Raw genomic sequence first — 25215 nt, forward strand, 5'->3', positions numbered from 1 at the left:
TGGACTAGCTCCCCTGTCATTCCTTTATCTGAAGTATGGTGCTACTGCACATGTAGTAGGTACCAGCTGACACATACAAAATCTCATTCCAAACTTAAGCTAGTTGGCTCTTAAGACCCACTTCTTCACCAAACCCAGCAAACTGTCCTCCTAACCTTCTGTTCCTTGCCCTGTCTGCCCCTGCGGTGTCACCCCTGTCTGTCTTCCCCTCCTCTTTAGAATGTAAGCTGTCATGAGCAGGGACCTCATGTGCTTATCCTTTCTTACTTCAGTAGTCTTCGACGGCACCAAAGCACGCTGTTTGCTGCCACCTGGATACTTATGTTGCAGCAATCGGCTGATGTTCCTATAATCATTTACCCTGTACTAGTCCTGTCTTCAACTGTAAGTTAATGTTTTTATTTTCCTGTTTGATTATGTGTACTCTGTAACTGGGCGCTGCGGAACCCTTGTGGCGCCATATAAATAAAGGATAATAATAACAGTAGCATCAGCTACTTCTCTGCAGCATTACCCCATGTATATCTCTGCCAACACACTGCCCACCTCATTCAAAAAGTCCTTACGTAGCTGGTGGGCAGTGGTGCAACCAGGGCTGCCACCAGGAATTTTGGGGCCCGGGACTGATTTCTCTGGCCCCCCTACCCCTTCACTTACCACCCTGCTCCCCCGTCTCCCCCTTCCGCTATGTTACCTGTGCTGCTCAATGGCTGAACGAAGCCCTGCTCCTGGACATCAGGCGGCCAATTAATATGTGGCATTGGGTGGTAAGCCAATCAGATCTCGCATACCAGTAGCCGCTTTAATGGTACGCTAGTTCTGATTGGTTCCCCACCCTCTGCCACATATTAATTGGCCTGATGTGAAGAAGCCTGCTCTCCGGGAGCAGGATTTTGTTCAGCCACTGAGCAGCGCAGCCAGCACAGCGGAGGGGGGTGCAGTGGGCAAAATAAGTGGCCCGGGCCATTCTCTCTCTCTCTCTCTCCCAGAGATACTGGGCCCTGGACAGCTGTACCCCCAGCACCCCCCTAATGGCGGCCCTGGGTGCAATATGAAAGTATAGGGTGAATGGAGATTGATTGTAAAGACCGCGCCAGCTTGCTGAATATAACAAAATCTCTGGAATTAAGCATGTGTCACCTGTACAATAAAGTGACACATGTAAAATAGTCAAGTACCTATTTTGATCTCATAAATGTTAGCTGTAGACAGAAGTGGCTTTTTCTTTTTAGTTTTCTGGTTCCTCATTTCCATCAGTCAGCATTTTGTAATAATCACTAAAAATGAAAGGTGATGCACAGAGTAACCCTTTGATCAGTCTCTGAAGAAACTTGTATGTGCTATAATGCTGTGTCTGTATTCCACAAAGCCTACGCCGCACAAAATAATTATACCTACACTTTGCTGTTGTAGACACACCAAAGCCACCTGTGTGACCTATCCCTTAGTAATGAAAGTAAATTAGAGAGCAGACTTATGTAGAGCAGAATCATTTCCGCCTGTGTGGCCTGCGAACAGGATTAGCCGATAGCAGAAGTGTGTGACGCCTGATGTTCCTAGTCTGTGTAGGCAGAGAGAGTATCGCATTACTGCTGTTACATGACAGTGCACCGGGCTGATCTTATTTTAGAACTGGTGTGTGAAGGGGAGGGACACAAAGGGATTTTTAAATTACCAGGGGGCCGAATATGTTGTTTCAGAAAAGAAAGCGGCTATTAGCTGTGTACTAGACATTTATTGGAGACTCTGATGCTAATTAAATTGTACCTGTTTGTCTGTGCCTTGCTCACTGCATGATACTTGGATTGATACCTTTCTGCAAGTCTCATTGGGCCTTATTCTAGTTCACTCTTAGAACAATGAATAATGCAGAAATGGACAAAACCATGTGCACTGCAGGTGGGGAAGATGTTACTTGTGCAGAGAGAATTAGATTTGGGTGGGCGTTTTACTTCAAAGTGAGATCTATATTGTATTGTAGAAATAAAGCAGTCAGTATTTACCCTGCACAGAAACAAAATAACTCACCCAAATCTAACTCGCTCTGCACAAGTTACATCTCCCCCCCCCCCTGCAGTGCACATGGTTTTGTCCATCTGAGAAGGAATTTGCCTCTAAGAGTGAACTAGAATAAGGCCCATTGTTAGCTCTTTAGTTATTGGGGCATGTAGTTTTGCAAACCAGATTTCTGAGGTCAGTGAGTGCTGACCCAAATGTTTTATTCGCTATGAACATGACAACTTTTCACTACATATTGGCCCCCGATTCAGGTGTTCTTGGTAAGCTACAAACATCGCATTGCATTGCTATCAATAACATCTATCTTGCTGAAGCGCATTAATAATAATGTACATTGCGCATTCTAACGTGTCAATCTTGTTGTGCACCGGAGGTAAATTTGACACTGCAACAGAATGGAAACACCAGCAGCAATGAGATTGTTGACGATGGTTTTGGTGTAATAAGTCTCATGGTTTGGTATCACTTATTTGTCACTGCAGATTATTATTATTTTTTTAGCAATTGATTTATTCTTCTGCACCTCTTATTCTCACACTAAGGGCCTAATTCTTTAAGAGTTAAGAATAAAGCAAAGTAAAAAAAAGAGCAAGTAGGTCTAGGTACACTGTGCAATGATATACTGGTACACCCAATGTGTCTGTGTACAACTTTGCGTCAGCCCTGCAGCACAGCCAATGACACTGTATATCGGCATGTCTGATAGTGTTCATTCTAGCACTCGCCAACTTTGGAAACCCATGCAGTTCCTCTTCCCTGCCTGGGGTATCGCTGTCTGTTGTAGTGCTTCTAGCACAGTGTGGTCTGTATATCAGCACTGATATGCAAACCAGAACTGTGCTGGAAACACCACAGCAGACAACAACACCCCAGGCAGGGAAGAGGAACTGCATGAGTTTTCAAAGATGGCGGGTGCTAGAATGAAGAACTATCTGGCTGTGTATACAAGTGACCCACTTATTCATGGGGACCATTTAAAAACATCATATTAAGCATCCCCCATGGTCCCACGCTATCTCTACACATGCTTCCATTCAGTGCATTTCAGAACTGGGATTTGTGGATAAATTCTGCCAGTCACCAGTAAGCATACTGACAGCCATTCACTGTCTGGTTGTAGGTAGTTGTAGGTAGAGAATTCTGCCTCACTGCTCTGATTGTGTGACCACCACACACGCCTGCTTTAAGACCATACCATTGCAGGGCCCTTGGTAACTGCCCAGTGTGCCTAAGATGGCCCCATCCACCTGCAGTGTAGCATGGCATTGCCAAGGTATACACTCACTTGCACTTTTTCTTTTACTCCCTACGACTGCTGGCACAACATAAGCATTACAAATAATTACTGCTTTTATTATACTTGTAGAATATAAATAAACATGTATTTTTAATATGCACACTGCTTTTTTCTTTCAGCTGTTTGATAAATGTAAGAATCAACTTTTGCAGTAGTCCATATGGACTATCTCTCAAATGTGTCACATGACTCATAGTAAAATTGTTCCATGATTAAATACATACACCTATAAAAGATGTTCACTGTATAGGAACAACTTTTCTTCAAGCAGATTAGGTATATTCACTATTATTTCTACTACAAATTATGAGAGTATGATGTATAATTTGCAAGCATGTGTGATAAGCCAATATTGTGGACTTCTATCTGTTAAATTGTGCAGGAGCTGTGCATAAAAAGTGTTATAATCTCATCCTTATGATTGCAGAATAATGGTGCCCATACACTTATGTGGTCGCAAGGATGTCACTCAGTTTATTGTATTTCAGAATGTGAACTCACCCTCCTGACACCTGGCAGTATAAATCTGACTTTGATGCGAGGTCTCTCTTGCACCATAAGAGGGCAGTTGCTGTATGAGGGCAGTTGCTGTATGAGGGCAGTTGCCGTGTGAGGGCAGTTACCATATGATCATCTTCATTTGCTGCTACACTTATAACCTCTGCTATATTATACAAAGAAATGTATGCAGTATGACTGACTAGCACATGTTTTATATTTAGTCACCTTTACTGGCTATGGTTTGAAGTGGCATTTATTTGTGGGCGTGTTTAGCTTATACATAACATTGATACAACTATCACATTTCCAATTTTATGCTGAAAGAATTTGTTAGAAGTTGAATTGTTACTAAACATCCCAACATCTCATGTGTACCTTAAGCATGTCATAACATATGTAAACTTAACATAACTAAACCTGAAATAAAGACTCGGAGACATAGGTTTGGCAGAATTTGTTAACTGATTTATTTGTAGCAACTTTTAAGCTAATTTATTTGTTTGAATTGATTTGATTTAATTAATTTGATTTAATTAATTAATTAATGGTGGCCAAGAAAGAACGGCCCCAAATGTAACTCCACCCCAATTCTGACGTAACTGGCCTAACTCAAAATACAAGCGGTATCCAACTCTACCCACACATTGACTACCCACCCAGCCGGGTGGGGACGCTGTCCCCGACACGGGTGATACAGCGAAAAGGCCTAAGCCAATGAGAGGTGAGTGCACCACAAACAAGCCATAAAAACGCCCCCAAAACCTGTGGTGTGAGCTAATTGATTAAAACTGCCGTTCTTTCCCGCCTATCAGCTAACTCGATTAACATCCACCACCCTCGATAAGCAACAGGGAAGGGAGGGCGGGGAATTCTGCAGGAAGAAGAGGAAATCTCCTCCCCTTCCTGCTATTATCAATCAGTCACCACTGCCAGACCTATGTCCTTATTGGCTCTCCGAGTCACATGCCTCTCAGTGTGACACGCAGATGTGGATGTTTAATTCACTCCATGTCAAGTGTTGGCATTTCGTTACTCTAAACATCCCAACATCTCATGTGTACCTTAAGCATGTCATAACATATGTAAACTTAACATAACTAAACCTGAAATAAAGACCCGGAGACATAGGTTTGGCAGAATTTGTTAACTGATTTATTTGTAGCAACTTTTAAGCTAATTTATTTGTTTGAATTGATTTGATTTAATTAATTTGATTTAATTAATTAATTAATGGTGGCCAAGAAAGAACGGCCCCAAATGTAACTCCACCCCAATTCTGACGTAACTGGCCTAACTCAAAATACAAGCGGTATCCAACTCTACCCACACATTGACTACCCACCCAGCCGGGTGGGGACGCTGTCCCCGACACGGGTGATACAGCGAAAAGGCCTAAGCCAATGAGAGGTGAGTGCACCGCAAACAAGCCATAAAAACGCCCCCAAAACCTGTGGTGTGAGCTAATTGATTAAAACTGCCGTTCTTTCCCGCCAAAGCGGGGGATTTGAATAAAATACCCCCGCCCCGCCACCATCTAGGCAACTAAATCTAACACACCTAGCAGACCCTCCAGAAACAGAAACAAACCCTCACCCGCCAGGTGAACCCCATCCGGCCTAAATAGGTGTTGACGCCCAAATCGTATCATGGCATGAGGAACTACAGCCCCCCCATTCTCCAGCACCCAACGAGCAACGGCCGCATTAAGCTTTTTCCGAGCTTCATCAATCGCCCTGGGGTCCCTAGCACCCCTCCAAGCAAGCCTAGGAATAACATAGGACCAAACAATGGTGCAAGACGGCCAAGCTGATTTAATGGCAGCAAAATCATCTAAGATCAGGTGCCGCAGCTCTAATTGGGACATTTTCCCGAGGTCATTGCCACCCAGATGTATAGCCAAAACTTCAGGCAACCCGTAGCGTCGGGCATTCACCATCAGGAATGCCCGCAGGTCCCTCCAAGACATACCCCGGACACCTAACCACCTAACTACCCGGGAGCAGGCACAGGCTGGACCTTCACCTGCATAGACTGACCTAGCTGCCCAGTATACAAAGGAATGGCCGACTACCCAGACCCTTTGCCTATCGGTTCCCAGACCTGAGGAAGATATAAAAAAGAGGGGATTAGGTCGAATTCTCGGTGAGGCCTTATTACATATTAGGAGGATCTGCCAAAAGAAAAAGAAAAATTTTGTATATATATATACATAATTGAGGCACAATAATTAAGGTGCCATAAGACATGCTCCAATCACGATTGGAGCCATACTGGGATACAATGGGAAAGAGACAAACAAGGGAGGTAAGGGTATTGGAAGGTAAAGGAATGACGGGTGTACTCGGCCGGAGGAAAACGACTGGACCTGCTGAGGGACTATAATTAACTATAACCAAATTAGAGGGCCAGATTCAGTCCGTCAGGTCAGGCAAAAAGCGAAAAAACTCCGGACGCTGGCCTAATGGCAGAGCGTAGATAGCCCCCGAGTAGGAAGGACACAGGGCAGGGGAACAGAATGAGCATTCAGGCACAGGCAGGCATAACATACAAGCATAGGCATGACATACAAGCACAAGCACCTTTCAGGGCAGGAGGTGAGGCCTAATATACTTCCTATAGCTCGCAGAGCGCCACCTGCCTAACGCCTTGATGTCATTAACTGGCCAGCCAGCAGCTGCGGCAGAGGTAGCAGCCCCAATCCGAAAGGAATGAGTACCAAACTCCCTCGGTGAAAGGCCCAATCGTTCGAGGCAGCGCCTCAACATCCATCGAAACTGGTAAACCGTCAATGGAGACCCATTATAATGCAATAGCCAGGAGCCATCCAGGGCAGGCCTGACCTCCGCATACAGGGATGCTAAAGCCACCGGGCAAATGGCAACCGGGACAACTGGTGTCACTGAAGACCACCTGCCTCTAGCTGACTGGTCAGTTTTAGACCGCCTAATTCTGAACCACAACGCCCCCGCATCTAAACGAATATCCGACACTAAAAGCACTGCCTCGCGGGATTTACCTGGGGAAACTAACTCAGAAATCCTAAAAGCCCCATGAAACTCCATGGAAAAAGCTAATCTAAACAAAAGAGACTCAAAAGCGGAGTCCGCGCAATGACCTACTGCATCCAATAAAGACGGGAGCAGTGACGCATCGATGGGCCTGCAACAATCAGGGCTAACCGGAGACAAGCGTGCCCAGCCCTTCATAGCTTTAACCACCAGGAAACACTTCGTACAGTCGGGCAAACCTTTGAGCTTAGCAAAAAAGGCTATCCCAGCCAAATAGCGCGCAGCCACTGCCCTGGATCTACCCGTGCAATACAATGACCATAAAAAGGACAGCAAAAGACGCTGCCCACGCCTACCTGACTGAGCTGCCCCTCCCGCGAACGCTTCCCATTCTGTCCAGGCCGCCCGATAGTTCCTAAGGGTGGCAGGGGCCAATGAAGATTCTGCTAACCCCTCCAGTCCGACCCGATCACCTGCCAAACATAAGAGGGGCAGGGCACCCCGACATCATCAGCCTGAGGAACAAGCTCCCGAAAACATTGCCATTGGAAACGGGAGAGGGAATCGGCGACTTCATTCACAACACCAGGGACGTGGCGAGCCCTGAACAGGATATTATGCCGCAAGCACTGCAGTGAAAGCTGCGCCAACAGACGTAAGACTAATAGGGACCTGGCCTTCTGATGGTTAATCGCATGCACAGCACTAAAATTGTCGCACCAGAACACTAAACTCCTATTTGCCAAGCGTGAGCCCCAGATTTCCATTGAGACCATAATAGGAAAAAGCTCCAACAACAACAGGTCCTTAGTGAGACCCCTTTCAAACCAGTCACCCGGCCACTTCTCAGCGCACCAGTGACCGGCCAGAAAACAGCCAAACCCCACCGAACCTGAAGCATCCGTGAACAGCTGCAGCCCACTGTTAGCCACTGCGGGAGCCAGCCAGATGCGCACCCCATTGAAATCCTCTAAAAAGGAAGCCCACACGGCCAGGTCACACCTAGTCTCGGCGGACAGGCGAATGAGGTGGTGAGGCTTGCTAACCCCGGCAGTGGCCCTCTCAAACTTCCTGCAAAACAACCTCCCCATGGGGATAACCTTGCAAGCGAAGTTCAGCTGTCCCAAAACCGATTGAGCCTGTCGCAGGGTGATCTTATTCCTGGACCTACACAGCTCGACTGCCTCACGCAACTTAGCAACTTTGTCGGCCGGCAAGCTGCAAAGACCCTCTACCGTATCAATCTGGATCCCCAGAAAAGACAAGCAAGTAACCGGGCCCTCAGTCTTGTCATCGGCAATAGGCACCCCGAATTGGTGGAAAAGGGACTGCAAGGAGGACAGCAGGTGAACACAATGGTCAGAGTTGGCCGGACCGACACATAAGAAGTCATCGAGGTAGTGAGCGAGCCCGCTCTCCCCCGAGGACTGCTCCACGCACCAATGCAAAAAGGTACTGAACTTCTCAAAAAATGCACAGGATACCGAACACCCCATCGGCAAGCACTTGTCGATGAAATATTCGTCACCTATGCGGAAGCCCATGTACCTAAAAGCATCGGGATGCAGCGGGAGCAAGCGGAAAGCCGACTCCACATCCACCTTAGCCATGAGAGCCCCCCGTCCAAACGACCGGACCATCGCCAAAGCATCATCAAACGACTGATAAGTCACTGAGCAACGCTCGGCAGGGATGGCGTCATTAACAGAGAGCCCCGTTGGGTAAGAGAGATGCTGGATGAGTCGGAATTTCCCAGGGACCTTCTTCGGCACCACCCCCACCGGCGATATGACCAAGTTCGCCAAAGGGGGCGTGGCAAAGGGACCAACCATGCGTCCAAGCTGTACCTCCTTCATCACCTTCTCCCACAACACGGAGGGCAGCGCTCTAGCAGATTGCAAATTTCTAAAAGCGCCCCCTTGCACCTCCCCCACCACAGGAAGTCGAAAACCTATGCTAAAACCCTCCTGCAGGAAAGCAGCCGCTTCCCTGTCCGGGTACGAGCGGAGCCATTCGGCCATGGCCTCCACCCGCACCGGCGTAGCCGCCCTATCGAGCGCCCCCACCTCCGGCAGGCTTGGGGGCAGTGCCAGCGCCCGCCCCTCTGGCGGGGCGGGACCCTCGAAAGCAGGTGGCAGCAGGGTGGTTCCCCGAGCAATTGATGCACAGGTGTTTGTACTTGCACCGGGAACCCAGCTGACAGGTGGAATTATTGTAGGCAAAGCACTTGCCCTTAGCGGCCCCCAGGGGAGCCGGCTTACCCGCTCCAGGGAAGCGGCGGGCGGCAGAAGACTCCGCCACCGGCCGCTGTTGCGGGAGGGAAGCCGACGTGGAGGGAGGAGTGGCTGCCGCAGCCTCTATGGGGTCTAAATGTACACGAGCCACCTCCATCCAAACCTCAACGTCCTTACAGCCCAGGTCTAGGATATGCAAGCAATCCTGCTTACGCCTGAACTGCTCGTCGTACGTGCGCCAAGCATAACCCCCGTACTTCCGCTGCATCTCATGTATCATGTGAATGTAGCGTATTACGTTAATGTGTTCATCCGGCCGATCTTCCAGATAGCAGGCCGCGAAAACACAGAAACCTGCCAGCCAGTTGTCATACGACCTATAGGAATCAGAGCCTATGCCGCCCTTATCCTTGGCTGCCTTAAAGGCCTTCTTGGTGTCCTCGGTCAGGCTGAACACATCCACGTAATCCCCTTTCTCGATCTTACGCCTACAACTCTCCCTCAGCCCCCTCAAAACTGCGGTATAGTCGCAGTGTACCACCCCGGGCTGATTCCGCCTCTTCCTTTCCCTCCGGGACAGGGAGGAAACCTTCCTGCGCTTAACGTGGCGAGCGCGCCTTCCCGCCTCCTTCTTAGCATATTTGGCCGCCCTCTTGCGAGCCTTCGCCGCGCTACCTACATCAGACCCCCCAGCGGATGAGGAGGAGGAAGTGGAAGAGTGGCTATCTCGGGAGCCCCCTGAAGAGGAACTCCCCCTATCGGACCTTGAACCGTACTCCGAAGAGTCCTCACCTGCCGACTCCGGCTGAGCAGCCCAAGTGTCATCGTCCTCTTCCCGGACATCTGGATCATCCGAACCTGAGCCGGAACCGTACTGCTCCCCAGCGGGCAACCCGCCATCGTCATACTCTGGCGGTGGAGAAGCCGCAACCCTGTGCCTCCCGCTATGAGGCCGTCTACGCCCTGCGGCGGAATTCAGGGGTGTAGCAGACCTGCCAACCGCAGGCCCCCTATCCCTCCTTGCTCGCCGCTGCCGAGAGCGGCTAGGCCTGGGGTCCGTGAGGGCTCCGGAGGACCTGCGCCGTGCAGAACCGTGACCCCCAGTACGCGCCGGCCGGCCACCCGCCAGGGGTGCCAGGGCACCCGCCATTGAGGACAAGGCTGCCGAGAGTGCGGATGGATCGAAGGCCGGAGCAGGAGACCTTACCCTGGAACCCGCCCCGGACCCCGAAGAGGATCCGGTGCGGCCCCCGTGGCGCCGGGCCCCATGCCTCCCACCATTGTCCCTAGCCGCCCCCAGGCAACCCCAGCCCCCGATGGACTCCGGTGCCCGGGCATAAGTGGGCACATAACCAGACCTGCGTCCAGGAGAAACTCCGTCACTGCGCTGCCGTCCCCCATACACCTGCCGCGGTGACCCTGATCTATTGGCTTACTCTCCTCTATCCCCCCGCGCGTCGTCCGCATGCGCCCGACCACGGCCGGACTCTCTGTCAGAGCCGGAACTGACATGCTGGTGTGGTGGGGACGGGGACTGCGCTGCAGCCTGAGGCTGAGCGCCACCCCGCGCAGCTCTCCTGACACCCACCGCCGCCGTCCTGGACCCCCTCGCACCTCTCCCAGACCTGCCGCCCCGAGCTGCGCCCGACGCGGCGCCCCTGGATGACGCACCCCTGCCACGCGGCACACCCGCGCCTCTCCCAGCAACCGGCTGCGCGGCGGATCGACCCGCCGACGCAGGCGGAGAGCCTGCGCCAGCTCTAGCGGACCCCCGGGCACGTCGGCGTGGAGCAGCGGGTGAGCGCGTGCGGGCAGGGGGAGACAGACCAGGGAGCGCGTCAGACGCATCCAGGCCACCGTCCTCCGCGAAGCGCGCGGGTGGACGGGCAGACCGTCTGGGCCGCGATGAGGGGGCACTAGCAGACATACCTGGCACAGTAGCGGGGTACAGGGCGCGCTGGGTGCAAAATTACTTCACACAGCAAGAGCTCCAAACTGCGACTTTCTCCACTGAATTCTGCAGGAAGAAGAGGAAATCTCCTCCCCTTCCTGCTATTATCAATCAGTCACCACTGCCAGACCTATGTCCTTATTGGCTCTCCGAGTCACATGCCTCTCAGTGTGACACGCAGATGTGGATGTTTAATTCACTCCATGTCAAGTGTTGGCATTTCGTTACTCTTCTGCCCAATATTAAGTTTGAATCTATCTTCCAATATTTAGAAGCAGCATCTACATAACAGTTTTAATTCTACCCAATGGTACCCTACTTGGCCTGATACAGATGTGGTTGGTGGCTGCTTCCTTGGTATGGTAAAGCAACAGGAGGCGTCTATTACAAGCAGACGCCTCCTACTGCAGAAGTTATCTGAGATGTGTCCTAGGATGTAGTATCAGATCATTCACCATCAGACTGGAAGCAGCAAACCTGGAGACACGCAAGCTGGCATTCATAGAGGCCAGGAAAATGCAGTACAACGAATGAGATCCCTAGCCTCTTTTCTCCCTGTAAACAGGGGCAACACACTTCCATTTGCACAAACGGAAGGTGATGCCACCCACGAAATGGTGTAACACTGTCAATAACTGCTACGTTGCAGGATCCATTTGAGTATGTGCGAAGTACCGAACCATTTGCATCATGCACCGAAACATCAAGCAGGTTGACCTTGCCTGATATCTTTCCTGGTGCATTAATATGTCCATAACTGCACATAGGATTGATACCCTGGTGTTGTTTGCTTCTCATTTATATATGTTTCCACATGTTGGTGTCATGTTGTTACACAATATTATGTAGCTGTTCTTAACATCCAGAATGATACGGTAAACCGCTCCTCCCACTTACTGGCAGACTGCTATGGTTTCATGTCCCAGGGGGTCATACTCTGGGCCTGACATCCACTTTGCTTTATTCATATATTATTAGTGTGTTGCACCCAATTGCATTGCATTGAGAGTTTAAATGAGGCAGTCCCTGATATTGGGCCATTTTATTCCCTTTTCTTTATTTTATCACCCAGTCCGTAGATTGTACACGATGTTACACGCTCTATAATTAATAACCCCCTCTTCCGTATTTGCATGCACAAGTGGCGGATCGTTAGTGTTGCCCATTCTGCAGAATGCAGCATTCCCCCCCCCCCCCCTGCTGTTATTCACTGCCCACCGGTATCGGCAAGTGTGTGTGCACTGCCGATGCTGGGTCCCCGCTGCGCAGGGATCGTTCAGTGTGTACGTGCCTTAACAGTAAACAATGTGACTAAATTCCTAAGCGCTTTATACCCCTTTCACATCGCACTTTTAAAACGGTATATTGCCGTTTTTTTTCCATTTTAAAACGTTTAAGGCTGCAATGTGAAAGTGCCAGAGTTGATTTACCGGTTAAAGTTAACCGGTATTTCAACACGGTTAAAAAGCAGAGTCCTACACATTTTAAAGCCATTTTTTTGGCAGTTTGAACATCTCTATTTCAATGGCTTGAAACGTGTCCCTTGGGGGTTAAACGAGTTGAATGTTTGAATGGTATTAAATTATTTTTAAAACGGTTTTCACCTGCAGTGTGAAAGGTCTCAAGGCTCAGACCCGTTTTAAAGTCCCATTTTAAGGTGGCCATACACACGCAGATTTATCTTCAGATCTGGCTGGTCGGAACAAAAACATGGTTATGGATGAGAGCAAATGACAGTTGACCATTTGCTTGGAAATGCTGTAAAACTGTCACTCATCCATAACCGTGTTTTTGTTCCAACCAGCCAGATCTGAAGATAAATCTTATTAGTGTATGGGCACCTTAAGAATACTGTGTCATTACCCATTTCTGCAATGTGAAAGCAGTATTAGAAAGGCCTGTGAAGTAAGGAAGCATTATAGTCCACTACTGGAATTGAGAAAAAAAGAAACTTCTCGATGACTTGTGAAAAACAAATAAGTGTTCCTGTGTTTTTGCTTTCTGGCGATAACATTGCTGCTTTAAGAAAATACCCCCTGAAAAGCAAACACCTTAATGCTTTTTGAGTGGTGTTGCCTTGTAAGATAACCCTTGCAGTGCTGTATTTATGGCACCTGAATCATTTACAGCCCCATACCTCCCAACTGTCACGATTTTAGAGGGACAGTCCCGATTTTCGGGTCCTGTCCCGCTGTCCTACCCGCGGCAGGCATTGTCCCGCTGCGGGGGGTGGCAGTTGGGAGACCCCCCAATCTAGTAGAATAGACGCTGTGTGCATGCGCACAGCGTCTATTCTCGTATGAAAATGAGGTCGCGGCTAATTAGCATAAGCCGCGCCCTCATTTGCATACGCCCCGCCCCCTTTTCGGGCGCTAGCCGCGCGAGTGTCCCTATTTCCTCAGGCCAAAAGTTGGGAGGTATGCAGCCCTCAGATGAGACAATCCTGGTGTAATATTCATAGATAGTTTTATCTTGGTGCTTCATTGATTCCTACCCATTAAACCTTACATTAACATTGTATTTCCTAGTATTGCGCAAACAAATGTCTAGATTTGAATGCGACAGAAGCTGCTTATTGTCCTGTTGATAGGCCAAGATTTCAGTGTCACAATTTTAGTGTGTATTAGCTAAATGCATTCTCCCCCTCCTGCAGAAGTCTGTCATGTTAGAGGGATTACTCAGGTTAATTCACACAGCCCCACTGTTATCTGTTAGCTCAGCCCCTTGGTATCAAACACACCAGATCTATATTCCACTGATCAGGGTTGAGCCAATAATAAACACTCCCGGTCAGTATGATTTCACACAGCAGATTGTCATTTTGAAGTGCTGCAGAGCCATGCTGTGCGCCTCAGAAATGGTTCTCGTCTTCCTCTGTGGATAGCATTGATGATGTCATTATTTAGACTATTAAAAGCTTCTGGGAGCCACAGAGATGTAAAAGATGAGAAGGCCACCCACATTGGCGACATGATTAGGTAGGCTGTCCCCTAAAGATCTTACAAGCAAAATATTATTTGCTATAGTAATGTAAGTCAATTATTAATATTGGCACGATATATGGAGATTTATAACATTAATATAAAAATGATCAATTACTGTGAGGATGGCAAGAGCTTTAGCAAATAGTATCAAATGAAGAAGCTCAGCCCTCAGGAGCGCTTGTTCTGTTTGACATTCTGATGGAGATTAGAGATGTGGAAATATACCTGCAACTCTTTATCTCTACCTGTCATTTCCCTGGCCATAGGGAACTCTAACGATTTCATGCTGAGTAATGTGCTTGAAAAGATGCAAGCATGATATCAGCTGTTCAAACTTCATTAAACAATATAGAATGAATTTTTCCCTGATTTTACACACAAATAAACATTTGAAATGACATGTTGTAGAAATATAGGGTTACATATAATACACGCAGATCAAAAGTGGGATGGCAGTTGTCCAATCTTCATCCAGAGCAAGTTGCTGACTTTTACTCATTTTTACCTTTGGCGTTGATAATAATAATAAACAATCATAATTATGTTAAAGTAAAATGAAGGCTCAAAGGGCTGTATGCAATTTATATATATCGCGCCTGATCTCATGTCTAAAGTCCTGTTTGAGCGATCAAACGGGTGACAGTGCAATTTCAGCTCTTCGCCCCCACGGAGGTGCGAGCTGAAATGCCAGCTCCAGTGGGTGCCCTCTAGTGGCTGCCGGTCACTTGGTATCAGGATTGCAATTCTTTTGTGCCCAAAAGAGAACAGGACACACCTGGATTTCAGGTGACTTTGAAAATCTAATTAAATGTGCATAGGGTTGCCAATCCCGGAGCATTTTTTCAATCCCGGAATTCGGGATTGAAAAATGCCCGATCCCGGGATTGGCTTCCCTGATTAAAAAACCTGCCCCAGCCGCCCTGCATATTTACTTACATGTGCGGTGCGGCCGGGAGGGTGGTCGGTGAAGCTGGGAGGGTGGGGCGGCTGATTGATGCCGGGAGTCGGGCGGGTGAGCAGCCGGGAGGCGGACGGTGAGCAGCCGGGAGGCGGATGAGCAGTCTGCAGCAGGGGCGGGCTGCGGGCATGTCATGCTGGACGCGTCTGCTCTGTGCAGCTGCTTGAGCCTGCGCAGCGTGACCTCTGGCCTCGTCACGCTGCGCAGAGCATTACTGCCGGGTAAGGGAGAAGCCGGGCAGCGTCTGAGCCCATGCTCAGACGCTGCCCAGCATTAGACTGCGTGTGCGCAGTCTAATCCCGAAAATCCCGGGATTGGAAACTCCAATCCCGGGATTGAAATCCCGGCGTTTTAGGGGCCAAATCCCGGGATCCCGCCGATCCCGATCCCGGGATTGGCCACCCTAAATGTGCACTATCTACCGCAGCAATATTTTCATGTATACACATATTTTTTAATGTCTTTTAGCTATACAGCATGATTTTTTAAAAGGAACTTCTTTCTTCTTTAATAAATTCTATTGCATTTTAATCAATTGCATCAACTGTATTAGTGTTTAGTGCACCGACCCTTGTACATTTGCCGGCAAAAAGAAACTACTTGAATATTTGAATATGGCCCTTAAGGCCCCCATACACTAGGGCGACTTGACTTCCCCCTGAGCTTCCCCTGCTGCTCCCCGGGGGAGCTTGATTAGATTGGCACTTGATGTGCCATTTTTTACATGTAATAAATCGTCTCGATTTATCACATGTAAAAAACCCGGGGAGCGGGGGGGGGGGGGTGTGGGGGGGCTACCGAGCAGGGCTGCTGGTGGGAGCAGGGGGGGCTGGGGACGCTGCGGGGGACACAGGCGGCATAGAGCCGGGCAGGGGGAGCCGGCCGGGAGCTGTCAGTAATGAATAAAAAAAAAAAAGCCCATACAATGAATGGGCGGCCTGTGATTGGCTGAGCGCTCTCTCAGCCAGTCAGCAATTGGCTGAGAGAGCGCTCAGCAGCCAATCACAGGCTGCCCATTCATTGTATGGGCTTTTTTTTTTTATTCATTACTGACAGCTCCCGGCCGGCTCCCCCGGCCCGGCTCTATGCCGCCTGTGTCCCCCGCAGCGTCCCCAGCCCCCCCTGCTCCCTCCACCGCCGCGCCGCCCCACTAGGTCCCAAGTCGGGTGGTCGGACGTGCAGCAGGTCCGACCACACGACGCACGGGACCGCGCATCGGATCTGAGGGGACATCAAAACTAGCCGATTTTGGTCCGATTTCGGCCAGATCCGACTGATCTGGCCGAAATCGGACCAAAATCGGCTAGTGTATGGGGGCCTTTAGAAACTTAATTTGAGGTGTGTGTGTATATATATATATATATATATATATATATATATATATATAGAGACCAGGGAACCGGCACTTTGCAATGATTTAAGTGAACTTCAGCCGGGGTGCAAACACGTGGATAAGTAGAACAAGCGGGGTAGAGTCGCGGCACTCACGCGGGCTTCCAAATAACCACACAACACAGGGGATGCGGATAACGTTTCGGATGTTACTCCTTTTTCAAATCCAAGAACCAAATGCATACAAAACATTTCTTACCTATATACCGTGCTGTGTCCGGCTCCACCTCCTGGCATCTCACTCACCTGGCGCGCTCTGTACTCCCGTCGCTTCCGGGTCTGTCACGCTGTACACTGAGTGACCTCATTGCGTCAACGTGCGTCCATGATAGCGTCTGGTTGCCAGGCTACCAGGCCGTGAGGTACCGCTGGAGAGTCGCCTGGACATAAAAACAAAACATAACAGTCAAACATAAAAATGACATCAAAATCTATATAGAGAATATTTACATTAGGACAGCGGCTATTACAGAAACATATTGTAAGAGATGTAATCATTTAGCCCTTTCGGTCTCACTGTCCCTAATTTGTGGATCCAGAATGTTTCCAACTGCAGCAATCTTTTAGCACGATCCCCGCCCCTTTTATCTGCCGGGACATGATCAATAATTATATATTTCAAATTGGCCAGACTATGTTTCGCCTCAGCAAAATGCCTGGCTACAGGCTGATCATTATCTTTTTTATTCAGGGCAGATTTAATGGCATGCCTATGTATGGCTATGCGCTCTCTGAATGTCCGTATGGTTTTGCCAACATAGCACAAACCACACGGACAATGGATCATGTACACTACATGGGTGGTAGTACATGTGACGGCATGTTTAATTAAGATTTTGTATCCCAGATGAGGGTGGCAGAAAAATTTGGAATTGGACATCCCATTACAGGTGGTGCAGCCCACACACCTGTAGCAACCCCCTGTCTTAACTCGCGTATTAGGGGGCAACCTTTTGGAAATGTCAGTGTTGACTACCCAATCTCTCACATTGCGTCCTCGTTTATAACAAGGCATCAACGTGACATTCCTAAGCTTTTTAAGATCTTTATCTTGTTGGACCACCGGCCATAGTTGCTTAGAGTGTTTGCTGATCTCACTATCTGCCTGGTTAAAGTCCCTTACCCAACCCAACCTGTCCTTGAATTTGTTCTCATCTTTAGACTTCCTTTTCAGGAGTTCCATGCGTGGGATGGTATCCAACTTGGCCCTAGCTTTGGTCAAGACTGATGGGGAATAACCCCTTTCACGGAATTTAAGCATCATTTTATCCAAGTCAATGAGTGCCTGGTCCTCATTGCTTGTAATCCGCTTGACTCTGATTAGCTGAGAGAACGGTAACCCTCGGATCAAGGCAGGGGGATGGTGGCTGTCAGCACTTAACAATGTGTTGCGATCTGTAGCTTTCGTGTAAATGGATGTCTCAATTTGGCTGCCTTTGATCGAGATATTAACATCTAGATAGTGAATCGAGGACTGGCTCATCTCATAAGTGAACTTGATTGGACAATCAAGACCATTAATGGAAGAAACCAAATCTCTGAATGCCTTTTCACTACCAACCCAGAACAACAGTACATCATCGATAAATCTAGTATAGAATTTAACAAAGGGGGCAACATCGGGGTTGAAGAACATTTTTTGTTCCACATTGTGCATATACGTATTGGCGAACGAGGGTGCGACAGGGGAACCCATCGCACACCCCGTTCGCTGTTGGTAATATTCGTTATTGAAAAGAAAGAAATTTCTGGTCAAAGTCAATTCCAATAATCGACAGAATAGTTGGACTGGAGGTCCATCATAGAGAGGGTCTTCTTCCAAAAGTTGTGCCGTCGCCTGAATCCCCTCCTGGTGAGGAATGCTCGTGTATAAACTACAAATGTCTAATGTACACAGCCACATCTCCGGGAGGGCTTCTCCAAATTGGGAAAGTTTGTTCAACAAATCTGTTGTGTCTTGAAGGTAAGTGCTGAGTCTTTGTACACAGGGTTGTAAAAAACAGTCCAAAAACTGTGAAATGGGGCTATAGAGCGACTCCCGGGCCGCTATAATTGGGCGACCCGGCGGCTTCTGTAAGTCCTTGTGGACTTTGGGGAGACAATACAGGAATGGTGTCCTAGGAAAGTCCGTTGTAAGGAACTCTTTAGTTGTAAGAGGGAAGATCTTGTCTGCTACAGCCTGTTTTAGAATATTATCTAATTCGCCTTTGTACACAGGTGTGGGGTCAGTCGGCAAGCGGTCATAGGTCAATGGGTTGTGTATCTGAGAGATCTCTATCTATCTATCTATCTATCTATATGTACTATATATATATATATATATATATATATATATATATACAGTACATATATTTGTGTGGGTGTGATCTAGCATATTCTATAATCATACCTCCCAACATTGTGTAGGGCCAAGTCAGAACTCCTGAGTGTGTTGGTAGTGCTTACCCACAAAGGGTCATGAAGGGGTCATGAATCCATATTATTGGTTAATGGTCATGCCATTTTGTCATTGTGGGGGCAAGGGCAGCACCCTGTGAGCTGCTGGTCATGCTCCCAGCACCTCTGTCTACAGTAAATAGAAATAATACCAACCAAATACACACGTGGGACACTGCTGGCCATGGATTGGAAAGCAGAACAGTCTGCAAACATTTGGACCATTAGGAGACTTCTTTGTACTTTTGAATTTTTGCTGACTTGAAATCTAATATTCGGAGTTTCTTTGCTGTATACTTTTTTCATTTTCCAAAGTGAACATATGTCTCAGACTCCATTGCTTTAGAAAATTAACACTCAGGAGTTTATTTACTAAGATGGGAGTTCTACTGAAGATGGGATGTTGCTTTGGTAAAACAATCTGATTATATCTATTATCTTCTAGAAGGTGCTAAATAATTAGGAAGTAGATTCTGGTTGGTTGCCCATAGCAACATCCCACCTTCAATAGAACTTGCATCTACAGTATTAGTGAATATGATATTTTTTTATATTATTATTCACTGAAATATTGTTAGACCCACTACATAGATTTACTGTGTTTTTGATATCATTTAATACCATGTTCTCATTGCTGTCCTGGCAAAATCCTGTGTTTTTGAGCCTGGGTTTTCGCTGTGTCACAGAACATCTCAGCTCACCATTGCTTTAATCATGGCCGACGAGTTACCACTGAGTAGCCTGGAGTTCCTGGTTTATTGCAATATTTTGCTGTTTCATATACTTCGCTGGTTAAGATCATGTGCTTTAGAGTACTGTTTCTGAAGTGCTTTTAGTGTGTTTACTACCTGCTGCTGGGTTTTATAGATGCCACAGGCAGACAGTATTTTGACTGTGGCATCCTTGACAGTGCCAGTCACTTGCTTTTTTATTTCCTCCTCTCCTCCCACATCCAGCAGCTCCAGCACGTCCTCATCCCTCCAGTGTGCTATGTCTCCTCTACTCTCTGCAAAATTAAATGGATGTCACATGTCACCTGATCTAATTTCCCTATCAGCTTTTTTTTTTTCAAGTCCTGTGTGAAAACCGTGGCACGCCTGTTCACACTAGCACATACCCATGTAATACATGGGAATGACCCAACAAAAGTCCCATATGCAATTCCCGAGACAGTAGACCGGGGTAGTTCACGCACACCTGTTCAGACTGAGACACAATTACCGCTTGCTCCGCCAATATCCCTGGTTTTTGTGGCAATGAGAACAGGGTATCAGTAATTAAGGTGTCTATATACACTAAGCCTTGTATAGAGATAAAGTAGATGGAGATTAAGTGGATGGAGATAAAGTACCAATGCTCATAACTGACATTTTTCAAACACAGCCTGAAATGTGGCAGATAGCTGATTGGCTGCTTTGGGGTTTTTCAATAAGTGCCGATTTTTCAGACATTTGGAATATTGTCACGGTCGAAAGTCATGTGAATCAGCAAATTATTCGTCCATCCACAGGTCTTAGTCGAAAATGAGGCCATTTTCCAGTATTTTCTGCCAATGCGGTGTCGACTTAAAAAATAAAATAAAAAAACAGCTCTGAACTGTCATTTTTTAGGTGTACTCAAATGAAGCTGTAGGAACATCTCAAGGATGATCATTGGAAAAAGGATGAACATGAGCTCAATTGTGAGCTTCATGGCAAAGGCTGTGAATACTTATGTACAGCACATGTGATTTCTTAGCTTTTTATTTGTAAAAATCTCCCCAAAACTTTTTTTCACATTGTCATTATGGGGTATTGTGTGTAGAATTTTGTGGGAAAGTAGTTCGATAGCTACAGATGTGTCCTTATACACCTACTGTAGCTTCAGTGTGCCATATGGGTCGAATAAGCTACACTGAGCAGTGTAGTGTAGTGCATTTTTATTAGAGATGTGCAGGCTCTGATTTACTCTGATTGATTTACTCTGATTTCAAAGCAGGATCTTATTGACTATCAACTGTCAACCACTGTCATGTGATTTGGGATAGCCAATAAGATCCTGTTTTAAAATTAGAGTAAATCAGAGTAAATCAGCACATCTCTAATTTTTATTAGAATTTGCATCCTATTCACAACCCAGATTTAGTTAAACACCTCTCAATCTGTACCAGAAACTGAACTACAACTTTAAATACACAGGAATTTGTTTTAAATTTGTACAAAGTCACACATGAAGCGTGAAGAACTTTGCAGACAGATGTGCAAGTGTCACATATCAAATTAATCCGTGCAGTCTCCTGGAGTAGTTTGGTTGCATTGCATCAGGACTTTAAGATGCATATTTATTTATATAGCGCACACATATTCCGCAGCGCTTTACAGAGAATATTTGAACATTCACATCAGTCCCTGCCCCAGTGAAGCTTACAATCTATATTCCCTACTACATATACATGCACACACACATTCATTCTAGGGTCAATTTTGTTGGGAGCCAATTAACCTACCAGAATATTTTTGGAATGTGGGAGGAAACCGAAGTACCCGGAGGAAACCCAGACAAGCACGGGGAGCATATACAAATTCTGCACAGTATGGGCCATGGTGGGTATCGAGCCCATGACCTCAGTGCTGTGAGGCAGTAATGCTAACCATTACACCAATAGTGTATGAAACTTCTAGAACTATGGTGAGCCTACACTCTAATTACTTGAGCAAAATTACCAAAAAACACTTTGGGGTCGATCCTATTAACCCCGAAGGGTGCGAGTTCCTGTTCAGCACCCGACACCCGAACTAACCCTAACTCGCACCCTTCGCAGGGCCAAATTAGCTGAAAATTGTGCGCACCCCTATGGAGGTGCGAGAACTTTTCAGTGAGTTTGTCGCGCAGTAAAGTGCACCCGGTGTCGTGACAATTTGCAAACACCGGGTGCAAGCGCACCCTTCGGGTGTAATAGGATCGACCCCTTTATTTTCTTCTACACCTCTTAAGGCCCCCATACACTAGCCGATTTTGGTCAGATTTCAGCCAGATCAGTCGGATCTGGCCGAAATCGGACCAAAATCGGCTAGTTTTGATGTCCCCTCAGATCCGATGCGCGGTCCCGTGCGCATCGGATCTGCGTCGGGTGGTCGGACCTGCTGCACGTCCGACCACCCGACTTGGGACCTAGTGGGGCGGCGCGGCGGTAGAGGGAGCAGGGGGGGCTGGGGACGCTGCGGGGGACACAGGCGGCATAGATCCGGGCAGGGGGAGCCGGCGGGAGCTCAGTACGGAATAAAAAAAAAAAGCCCATACAATGAATGGGCGGCCTGTGATTGGCTGAGCGCTCTCTCAGCCAGTCAGCAATTGGCTGAGAGAGCGCTCAGCCAATCACAGGCTGCCCATTTATTGTATAGGCTTTTTTTTTCTAGCACTGACAGCTCCGTCCCGGCTCTATGCCGCCTGTGTCCCCCGCAGCGTCCCCAGCCCCCCTGCTCCCACCAGCAGCCCTGCTCTGTAGGCCCCCCCCCCCCCCCCCCCCCTGCTCCCCGGGTTTTTTACATGTGATAAATCGAGACAATTTATCACATGTAAAAAATGGCACATCAAGTGCCAATCTAATCAAGCTCCCCCGGGGAGCAGCCGGGGAAGCTCAGGGGGAAGTCGGGGGCCCTAGTGTATGGGGGCCTTTACACTGGTACAGTTCATATGAATAACACACACTTACGTCACAGGATCTATATTAAACCTGGAACTTCTCTTGCAAGCCTGCACAGTGTATACAATCTTCCTATGGCTGCCATGCCTGGGGAATCACCCTTGCCGGCTACTGTGGGCAGAGTTCCAGACTTGGGCACTTCTTCTGGTGTGTAGAAAGGGGTCTGATTCTGAAGGGACTTTCCTATTAAATAAAGAACATGTGAAATCATGAAAGGTTGCATGGACACAGTGACAGAACTGCCAGGCAAATACATATGTAGTCATGCTTTGTAAAAACATTTTTGAATAAATTTCCTAGAATTACATTGTGCCTAGATCAGAGAACGAGTCCCTTTTGCTACACGCTGTATTTTTCTGAACTTATGATGCGCATTTGCTTAGAAGAATTTCCAATGTAATATGTGAGTGTATGAAATATATGAGATTAACCTACTTCTCTCATGCCCATTTTGCTGCAAGATATGTTGGCACAGTGGTAGGAAGTCATAATTCTCTAATTAGCACATTCACCTCACATAGAGATTATTATAATGATTCCAGTTCCTCAAGCTTAACAAATACGTATGCTTGTCAGCCGGGTTGTGTGAATCAAGGTGGCTTAGTAGCTCATCTAGTCGGATGGTAATCCTGTGGATGTTTGAGGTTTCGTTACTACTCTCCTGTGGATTCAGCGAGGGTATTAGAGTGGCTTTAAGTAAACCCCACTTTTATGCAGTGAAATGCTGGAATATCTCTGCTCCACACGTGCACATCAGATAGCTCAGTGTCTGCATGCAGTGTGTAATATACAGCTATGGTAGGTTCACAGTTTATACACCCCACTGCATGAGTAGGTCAGGATGCTTGGGTAGGACAGATTGTTTTACCTGATCTGCAAGAAAGGTCATTTCCACAATCTGTCATAGAGTTATTTCCCCTTGCATGGATATACAAGCACTGCCTACAGGCGGCAGACACTTCTTCCCAGATGCTCCTGTTATAAAATATAGAAAGCACTGCACCCTTAAACATCACAACTTATATCTTCACAGCTTGGAAATGAATTCTGGGGTGGTCCTGCTATTTGTCCCTCGAGCGCTGTTTTAATACTCCTACACCTTCATTTTTCCACTCTGTCTAGGAGGCAGCTCACGGTTTTCTCCAGCCTTTGTCAGTCTTTGTAAGTTGTTCTGCGATTGGCTCAGCTGGGTCTGCGATAAAGCACTGCTCACTTAGCAACAGAGAGATAGAGAGGCAGAGCAATGCCACCTGCCTTAGCTGACACCCGAGAACAGCTTTGCAGCACTGTGGACAACGAAAGACGTCACATTCTCTTTAACTCTGTCCTGCCTGAATCCTACACAAGATTCTTCAGAGCTAGCTGGTTGTGTGTGTGTGTGTGTGTGTGTGCCCTATAAATCATAGCTTTCTCTTTGTGCTGAATGTATTTCTTGTGAAATTAACTAAAGATTGTGTTGCTTCTTATACCACAAAATGATTTTAATGGGGTCTTCGTATGGTCTATATAAAATATTTTGGTATGTTTGAGGTACCCCTAAAGGTGCACAAGGTACAATTTTTGTATACAATTTGGACTAGATGGCATTGCATTGAATAGGTTTTGCAATGAGATGAGATGAGAGCTAGGACAAAAAATATGTGCAGCACATACTTTTTGCGCTGTGTGACGGGAGCGCGCATCTCATCGCACCCAGTAATTGTACCGTGTATGGGCACCTTTAGATAGAATTACATAATACATCTCTAGGGTTAGTTAAGGACATTCTCATTGTCAGAATAGGGGATGAATGTTGATAATTATGATCTAGTTCTAATTTGCAGTCTTCTGGGGTTAACTTGGGTCCATGACCTGGGGGCACTCTGCTGCAAAGCCTAGCACTTCCCTGTGGGATCCATGGCAAAAATGGTGGTACCCATTGCCATACCTTATGTCCCTGGTGACCCATCAGAAACTGCTAGCATCATAATGGGTGGTATTTAATTGTTATATTATATATTATAAAGTGACAGGAGATCATGAGGCAATATTCAATAAAAAATTTTATCCCACTCATTATAACCAGGTTCAGCCACGCATTTGCGCATTTCAGCTCACCACCCCAAGAGACACAGATCTGAAATGCTGGTAAAAACATTGTTCCATTGGACACCCTCTAGTGGCTGCGGCATATAATCTTATGAATACAGCCCATAGTGTCCAAACGGGATGCGGTCAAAATCCTGGTGGTCGGAATCCCAACAGACGAAATACCGATGCCGGAATCCCGACCGCTGCAATGCCGGCACTTTGTCCCTCTATGGGTGTCCACAACACCCATAGAGGGAGAATTAAATAGGGTGCTGAGCATAGCGAGGCACCGGGCCGGCTGCGTGGCGAGCGCAGCGAGCTCGCAAGGGGGGGGGGGGGCGATCTACGCCCCCCCCCCCCCTTGTTGGCATTGCGGCGTCGGTATTTCATCCGTCGGGATATAATGTGTTTTGCCACATTATAAGCATGCTGTGATACAGGGACCACCATGATATCATTATGTTCTTGCCCTTCCAGGCAAGACATTGCATACTTTTTACCCATCTTGACACACACAGACTCAGGTGTATCATCATTTGAAAGATATGTGTACATGCTTTTTAAAATTATGTAAATACTCAGAAGTTATTCCTTGATATAACATCCGGTGATCAATTGGGAGGATGTTTCAAGCCATATTCAAATAAAGTGGAGAAGTTGCTCAAACCAACCAATCAGCATCT

At 47.4% G+C, this 25215-nt stretch overlaps 1 protein-coding gene and 1 long non-coding RNA gene across 2 annotated transcripts in view; one reads left to right on the forward strand and one right to left on the reverse strand.

The window, feature by feature from the left end:
- MAML3 (mastermind like transcriptional coactivator 3) overlaps positions 1-25215 on the forward strand; it is a 318874-nt gene that overhangs the window by 90420 nt on the left and 203239 nt on the right. The window lies entirely within an intron of this gene.
- On the reverse strand, positions 16279-23759 carry LOC146060342 (uncharacterized). The gene is made up of 3 exons (XR_014470420.1): positions 23331-23759; positions 22472-22645; positions 16279-16724 (listed from the first exon to the last, which is right to left on the reverse strand). It is a non-coding gene; the product is annotated as an uncharacterized LOC146060342 (long non-coding RNA).

Source organism: Crinia signifera, chromosome 1 (genome assembly GCF_055691185.1).
Source record: "Crinia signifera chromosome 1, ASM5569118v1, whole genome shotgun sequence".
NCBI lineage: Eukaryota > Metazoa > Chordata > Amphibia > Anura > Myobatrachidae > Crinia > Crinia signifera.